This window comes from Nematolebias whitei, chromosome 3 (assembly GCF_014905685.2).
Source record: "Nematolebias whitei isolate Nwh7 chromosome 3, NemWhi1, whole genome shotgun sequence".
Lineage (NCBI taxonomy): Eukaryota > Metazoa > Chordata > Actinopteri > Cyprinodontiformes > Rivulidae > Nematolebias > Nematolebias whitei.
In genome coordinates, this window is record NC_056500.1 from 20,630,416 (window position 1) to 20,639,367 (window position 8,952).

Sequence of the window (8,952 nt, forward strand, 5' to 3'; positions counted from 1 at the left end):
AGATAGATAGATAGATAGATAGATAGATAGATAGATAGATAGATAGAATGGTTAAAATGGAAAATGGTTATGCTTAACTGGTCACAAAAAAGTGTGAACAATAAAAGAGGGACATAAAAATATTACACTTGTTTAGAAAACACATTTATTTTTTGTATATATCTTTTGAATTGACATGCATGTTCCCATTAGTTTTTGTTTTGTAACTTTGAAATGTTGATGAAAAAGACAAACCAAAGGCCAAATGTGTGTTATTTTAATGAGTATTAAATGTGTTGATGACAGAAATGCTTCCCCCCACAGTTCCTGTTCATTGTTCCCCCAGCACCATTTCCTCAGGGAAATTTTCAGCCGTGGGACCTGGACAAGGATAATTACTGGAAACCCTAATGGGGGGTGGGGGGTACGTGCTGGTCCTAAATGGCCTTTTTCTTCTCATTGGGTTTGATGGGGCTGGTCCAGTCGCCTCTTTGCTCCTTCATTGGTCCAAGCCGCCATCAGTCTGATGAAACTAGGTCCTCACATCAAGTTTGAAACTTTTTTGAACCAGACGGAGGAGGAAGGGGAATCCAGTTACACCGAACAGCAGCCAAACTTGTAACTGATCTACCAACGTCGGACTGAAGAAAAAAAACTCTTAATAATTTAAGTTTGCGCCTGGTACACGGTTACAGAGCTACAGGAAGAAAAGAGGAAAAAAGGAAAGTCGAGGAGTTTTACGGCGATACTCCACTAAACAAGGCGGCTTTGCAGGGTGGGAAACATGTTGTGAAGCGACTTCCCCGGGCTGTGTCTTTGCAAGGATGAAGACTTGAGCCGCGGTTGTTCACATTAACTTGTCAACTCTCTGGCGGACCGCTGCCGTGTCTCACCGGAGCGAAGAAGAAGAAGAAAACAGAAGAAGAAGAAGAAGAAGGTGAGCTCGCGCACCGCGGTGATATTAACGGTTCACAGGCTTTTAATGAAACGTCCTCCGACTGTAACATCTCTCAACGAGTGACAGAGGAATCTTCTAGAGGCCTGGACTCAAATCTGTCCCGAGTTACTAAACAGGCCGCTAAATAAAAAGTTTACCTCTAAAACTAGCTGGTTAACGGTTTATCATTATGAGGTCCTTTAAAAAAACTTTATTGACTCTGGAACACAGAACAAAAACAAACAAAACGACGTTAGCCAAGAGAACTGCACATAAATGTAATATTACTGAATGCAACAACAACAAAATTAAGCCAAACTCCAACATGAGAACACATCGTTGTAGATGTATTGCTTTTGATTAATAGGAATATGAATTGAGTGCATGTATTGATTAAACTCAATTAAAAAAAAAAAAACTAATTTTGGTTCAATGCTCATAATCCAGGTAAAACATTCAACCAAGTTCAGTCAGGTCATCTGGACGGTTTCTTTTTTGCTGAAGGGCGAAACGTCTCAACAACATAAAAAAGCAACTGTCCAGATGACCTGACTGAACTTTGTTGGACAACTAAATTAGGCCTTTTTTCTAAAAACTGTCTTTATTTGAAATTTGACTTGGGTGATTTGCAAATTATTGAAAATTTTCTTCGGATTATTTTTATTCTTTTCATTTTGCTGGAAGACAAACTACATGTTTTCATCCATCCATTATCTTTACCTGCTTCTTCCTTTTCGTATCGCGGGGGTCACTGGTGCCCATGTCCATCCAGGTCTCCAGTCCATCACAGGGACACTTAGAGACAAACAGCCTCACTCACACTCACACCTAGGATCAATTTAGAGTTACCAATCAGCCTAACATGCATGTTTTTGGTCTGTGGGAGGAAACGGGAGCACCCGGAGAAAGCCCACGCATGCACGGAGAGAACATGCAAACTCCACCCAGAAAGGTCCCAGGCCGGGATTTGAACTGGCAAACTTCTCGCCGAGAGGCAGCAGCTCTACCAACTCCACCACCCGTGTTTTCAGAGTAATTAAAAGTTGTGGGATGTTTACTGAAAATGTTTCCGTATCATATTGGAATGAGGACACAACCAAAGCAACTGAGTGACAGATTCTGGGGAGAGATCACAGAAAATATAGTTTATAATTTTGTCTAATTTGAACTTGTTGAGTTAATTTTTTGCAGGTAAATCCTGTGGCTGTTTGAAGGACGATTCTTTGATAAGTGAGATGAAAATGATTTGTCAGAAGCCAGACATTTTGCCAAATCACGTCCTCTCCAGTTTGAAATGGCAGCCGGTACAGAGGGAACCTCCTTCTCAAAGAGTGATCTAATTGTTTAGTTATTGTTGCAAAAAAGAAAGTTAAGACATATTTTCCTACAGGGGAGTGGTACAAGTAAGAGTAGGAGCCTTCTGACCACAGACCCTTGGTGGAAGCTGTGCCTGTAGATGAGTAGATAAAGCCTGACTGTAAAAAAAACAACTTGTTGGGGGATTTCTGTACATAAAAATTACAAGCAAGAAAAAAATTCAACCCACTCTGGTTAGAAAACGTTTAAAGAGGAATGGTGCTCCACATGTTGGCACAGTTTTTCAAAGAAGTGACAAATCCAGTTTAAGACTTATTATTTTTCTGATCCTTTGTGATGTTATGCTTAAATAACGGACCTGATTTTTGATTGGTATGCCTAAAAGTTCTGGATCAGCCTTTATTAGACATAAGTTTGCATTGATTTGGGGTTTAGCTGGAGTCCAGATGAGCTGGACATGATATTAATTCATTTGATACCCAGTGAATGAATTTTGATCCTCATCTTTTAGGAACAATGGGGTATCATCAGCCAAATGCAATAAAGCAAGTTGTTTTCCAGTAACAGTTATCCGTTTCAGTGGACTGGTTTTCATGTGATCAGCCAGAAGCGGAGCCACTAAAGGAAGAGCGATAAAGGGAGATGGGACACCCCCTGTCTAACTCTTCTACAGAGTCCTTCTAGAAGGATTTGTTCATTTTGACATGTGGTGACATCATTCAGAATTTCTTCTGTCGCACAGTTGTTGTTCAGAACTGGAAATTGGTTGAAGTGTCAGAGTGTTCAAAAGGGCATCGATCGACGTTTGGCAGAAGTTGGAGGCTGCTCGTCACAAACTTCATTTGCACAGGCGCTTTCTTACGTATTTAATGGAAGTAGTTGGATTAAAATATTTTCACAAGACAACTCACCGAGTTGAACTATTTTAATGAGCGGTGTGTGTTTTAATTTGCTTGTAGTGAAAATACATTGCAGAATTGTTCTCTGACCCATTAAGTATGTGATACAAGAGGCTGCACATGTTTTTCAAAGCTGGTCCATGACTGTCACTGTAACAAAATCTGACTCTAATGTGCATTTAATCAAACTGTCAGAGCTTTACTAAAACATTATAACTTAGTGTTGTTCAAAAACACAGGCCCCATTTTAAAGTAAGAGCCTGCATTCTTTGAAGGAATGCATATCACCCGCTGCCTTTCAGGCCAAAGTTTCACTGAGTTGGAGATCAGACTTTCAAAATAAAGTGTTGTGCACAATCTCTTGCCATAGTGCCCAAAATTTACGTTGCGATTCACTCTCAGCTACTACCACACCAAGTCACTGCAAAATTATTACATGTCATTTTGTGTTTTCAAACGTCACTTGGCTGTGACAGCCGACTTAAATTGGATCGGCTCCAGAAATTAATCAAATTGTGATGATAATTCAGTTCAATTCAAAAATACTTTATTAATCCCAGAGGGAAATTATTTGTTGTTGTAACTCATTATCCTCATTTCATTAAGCGATGTTATAGATACTGATGGCTGTAGACAGGAAGGATCTCTTGTAAAGGTCCATCCCACAGTGGATCCTAAGAAACTGGCTGCAGATGCCGTCTGATCCGTCCACCCAGACTCGGCTGGCCTCTTGGTTCCCCCGGGCTGTAGGACCACCCGAATGCCGGGCAGAACTCCTCCCAGAGCGATGGCCACTCCTCCCAGCAGTCTGCTGAGCTCCTCGTCGCTGCGGACAGCCAACTGTAGGTGACGAGGGATGATCCTGTCCCTCCACTGTCACGAGCCGTGTTTCCTGCTAGTTCCAGGATCTCAGCGGTCAGGCACTCAAGCACAGCTGGCAGGTAGATGAGAATGCGTCCACAGAACATCCTTTTCAACTCATTTGAGATTTGTTGCTGTAGTTGAGATATTATTTGAGCTTTTGAGACGTTAATCAGCTGCTGTTGGTTGTAGAAAACTGCCTTGTTGCCATGGTTACGCGTCATAACAAGTGTCCAAAACTAAAAAAGTTTCAGTAAAAATCCTTCCAGCTGCACAGCATCTGATACCAGAGGAAAGAATCATCCAAAAAAATGTGATTTACATCCAGAAAAAGAGGAAATAAAGTTTCCAAAAGCAAAATCTCAGAATGAAAGTAACAGAGCTGCTCCAACATGCAGCCACCTTGAGCGGCGCAATTCTAGAACAATGTGCTGTACTTTTTTTGCCATTAACTTTTTGGAGTCAACTCTTGTCTGCCTGTTAGCAAAATAGCTGATGAACCACTGGATGGATTTTGAAGGAAACTTTTAGGGAATAACCACTGGATGTGCATCTAGAACTGACCACTTTATGAAGCATGGCCACCACAACCAACTCAACTTAAAAACACAAAAATGTCCAAATCTGTCAATTTTACAGATGTTCTGCTTCAGTCTTATGTGCTTACAGCTGTGAGTCATTAACACGCTCAGTGTGGGACGTCTCTTGTTGCACAGCGTTATTTTCAAGGTTTGACAATAACGGCTCCAGCTCCAGCATTTTACACCATGAGATGATGTTAGATTCAACTCTGGCACAACATTAACACAAGCCTAGCGTAAGCAAAGGCTTAATTTCTTGCATTTGTACGTACACTGTCTGAGTTAGACAAAATCAAGCATGAAACACTCTGAAAACAAAGTTAATGTTTAAAGAAACTGGGATGGTTTTCTGTGCGTGTCTTTATCAGGTCTAAAGAAATGCTGAAGAAAAGTAATCTGATTTTCATCACTGCTTTAAACACCTATTCATCCTGCTTGTGCATTTTGGAGCTTATCCATAGTTTATTCAGACTGAGGCTGCAGAGGACGGAGACATATGTTAGGCAAACACCGATATGTTTTGTAACACATGGCTGTGTTCGTGTCGTGAAGGTTTTCTCCCTCTAACAAGGTCTGTGTGGGAATGAATGGCCCCTCTGTTGCAGATGGGGCTCTGGCAGGTAGTGCCACACATTATCATGCACAGCCCCGACAGACGTGTCAAATGAATTATGGACTGGGGTTTTAGATTCTGGGTTGGACTTGCTCCTTGCATTAGCCGTGTCAGTGGTGAAATGATGTAGCATTTTTCGACTTGCTCTCTTTTAGTTACCAGGAGGTCTGTTTGTGTCTTTGCGGTTGGCAGCAATATGTAAAGAGCAGAAGCAGATAAAACAAATAGCTTTTTGTTTGCGTGGATAGGTTTGTTAAATTCACATACCGTATTTTCTGCCGTACATGTCGCTCTGCCCTATAAGTCGCATCAGTCCAAATATGTCTAAAAAAGTGGAAAAATCCATAAATATGTCACTTCACCGCATACGTCGCATCTATTATGTGTCACCGCTGACGTGTCGCGTTTCTTACGCGTCACCGCTGACAACCCCGAAATGTGGGTTGAACCCTGAAATATGGGCTGGTGTTGTGACAAAAATCGATGCGCTGCTAAGTGGTGGCCGCGGGAGCATGCACAGGAGGACTTTAACAAGAATTTAAAAAGATTAAACCTAAAAACAATTATTTGTTTGCTCAAAATTATAAAAATAATAAAATAAAGGTGTGTCTCAGTCTAACGTCTGCTTAATAAAAGGACTTTAATGGTCAAATCAGCTGTATTTCAAATGTATTCTCTGCCTCGTGCTCCGGGAGCGTGAAGAGGGATGGGGAAAAAAAAAAAGGAGCAACGCAGTCTGTTTCTTTGAAATTTAACAAGAAAAGTTCAAAAAGCGTTCAATACAATGCATCCTGGATGACTGAGAATCTTCACCAGCATTTAACAAGAAAAGCACCTAAAACAATTTTGTTTGCTCAAAATTATAGCAAAGGTGTGTCTCAGTTGAACTTTTACTTAATAAATGCACTTTATTGGTCAAATCAGCTGTTTTTCGCCGGGACGGTGCAGCTGGTTTGACAGTTACAAACAGCAATCAGAATGAATTTGAGGGGTATGGCAAGCCGATTGTGTCATTAATAGCTGGTGAAGATTCTCAGTCATCTAGGACGTGGCAAATTCAAATAAGTTCAAGAAAAAAAACTAAGTATAAAGTAAAGTATAATAAATAAAGTCCAGTTGTTTTTGTATTGAACTTTTTTGAATTTGTCATTATAACGTTTACCTATTACATGATACAACGGTGTGCCAAATTGCTACTACTACTCTGCTGCCACCTAGTGGCTGACAGTGGTACTGCTCAATTTTATTTATTTTTTTCAGTCAGAATGAATGAAAACGGTCATATCTAGGCCAAAAATTGGTTTATAAATATGGGAGAAAATCCATAAATATGTAGCTTCGGCCTATAAGTCGCAGGGCGTGCAAATTATGCAAAAAAAAAACTGACTTATAAGGTGAAAATGATGGTACTTAGATTTAAATATCTTTGTCACAGGAGCTTGGATAGGCTAAAACCACCCCATTGACTGACTGGAAACCATTTCCAAGAGATTAACAGTTTAAAAGATCATTTAGTTAATTAGTATTATATTATATAATGTAATGTGATAAATTATCTGATGATTTCCAAACAAATGAAGATGTCCTTTTCTTGCTTTGGATTGCATTTAGAATCTTAGAGAACTAAAACATCTTGCTTTCTTCTAATTAGTGGAAGCTTTGTGCATCACAACTGCTCCGTCACTGAGCTCTGTATGATCTTGAAAAGCATTAAATAATACAATAATAGTTGTAGGGCAGGATTAACCCGAGGCTACCAAGTCTCATCTGTATATGTATGCGTCAGCGTATCGGCACAGATCCCCTCTGAGCGTGTTTTGGAGGAGGACAACGCAGTCACGTTGTGCGACATTCCTCACGCAGTGTTATTAAAAGCAAAGCTCAAGTTGCTGCAGTGATCCCAGAGACTTTGTTGCACCGACCGAGTCAAATCCATGGTAACTCATTATCAAGACAAGAGAGGTTTCTGACCTTCTTCTACTAGGCAACGAGGTTCAACCGAGCACACCGTGACCCCTGGAAACACAAAACACTGTGGATTTGCGTCCTGGTCTGAAAGCGTCAGGCAGCCTGACAGTTTGGTAGCGTGATGACTGTTTGAAATAACAAGAGTGCCTTTTAATAGACTGAACTTATTTCAGGTTCTGCTTTAGTCATCTGTTGATTTACATCATCCTCACATTGGTCCCCCTTCATTTTTACTGATCACCTTCCCCGCTGCTCGTGCTGCCAAGCACACTTATAATCGTGAGTCTATTAAACAGCAGGTTAACAAATGATGTCCTCCGTGCTGGAGATGAGAGAAAATTAGTCATAATGTGTCCTGCTCTTATGGTGGCCTTAATTAAAACGTCAGAGGCCTCGACATCAGTCACAGCTCAAGCACTGCTTAGCCCGTTGATTATTTCTCACATCAGTCGAGCGCTGTTATGACGCTAATTGTGTTGTAAATAGTATATAATTAAAACTCAGACACGCCAATTAAAGTGAAGAGACACAAAAATGAGCCGCTATTTGATTCGTTATTCTTTCACTTTTCCTTCCAAATTAGCCTAGTTGTTGCCATTAAATAGCAATCTACTTATGCATTTTAATGCAAGAACAAATGTTGTCAGTGTGCGCTGTTCTGGCCTCGGGCAGCGCAGCAGCCACTGTATTCCCAGCCTTATTACACATGCCTAACACTGACTGATGTTCCAAAATTAATGCCAGCAGCTCACAGCCACTCTTTCTTTATGTGCTGAGTCCAGCCTTTATCCTGGTTTCACATCTTTTCCTCTCAACCTGTTGCGCCACAGCAGCCTCCTCTTAGCCTCCAGTCTATTTTAGTTCAAATTGGCAGGCTGAATTATTAAAATCCGATCCATTATGTGTCCATGCGTTAATTATTAATTGTTCAGGGGGCTCTGGCAGATCAGAGAAAACCAGAAAATAAAAAGAAGGGCTTAGTTTTTGATAGCCTATTCACTGCAGGAGTCATTTTAAACAGTTACTGGGCAGGAGCATGAAACAGTGACAGTCCATAACCACAGAGCAAGGATCCTATTCCAGCCAAGGCATGCATATTGTATTGGCCCATGTGTATGTTGCAACTGCTCTGCATGCATTTTGTTACTCTCGAGCCAGAGCTGCTGAGCTAGACGAGTGCTCAAAGAGATCATTACAGACTCGTACGCCTGCTGGAGCCACTTGTTAACGTATGCAATGTTTCTAGCTTAGTGTGTCCATTAGTAGTCGGCACCACCTCTGTTACGCAACATCACAGGAGGAGAGGGAGACAAATCCTGCAAAACTCAATGAAAGATGAAACTATACAAGGTGCTCGTCCTGATATCCTGTCACTGATTTGCTCAGCAGTGAAGTGGTTCCAGTTTGAGTGGTTCCTTATTATTTTCAGAGCACAACGCTCAGTTCTTTAGAGAACAACCAGGATTTTTTTCATTGTCTTCTGTCAGTGGAAGTGGATTATATTACAAAACTGGGGAGAATTTGTAAAGAAGAAAAAGTAATTTGAGCCATATTTGCCTTTGGTTACAATCAAAACACTCTTTTACGATGGAGTATTAGGGTCACACTAAGAAAAAATACATTATGAATGAGAATAAAGTTGTAATATTGCCAGAATAAAATCATAATATTATGAGAATAAAGTTGTAATATTACCAGAATAAAATCATAATATTATGAGAATAAAGTTAATATTACCAGAATAAAATCATATGAGAATAAAGTTGTAATATTACCAGAATAAAATCATAATATTAT

General features: G+C 40.4%; 1 protein-coding gene across 1 annotated transcript in view; it reads left to right on the forward strand.

Moving 5' to 3' along the window:
* Positions 1-549: 549 nt before the first annotated feature.
* tnfaip8l1 (tumor necrosis factor, alpha-induced protein 8-like 1) overlaps positions 550-8,952 on the forward strand; it is a 26,431-nt gene continuing 18,028 nt past the window's right edge. Inside the window, exon 1 of the mRNA XM_037674650.1 lies at positions 550-916. The gene's annotated coding sequence lies outside the window, so the exon portion shown is untranslated. The remainder of the gene's footprint in view (positions 917-8,952) is intronic.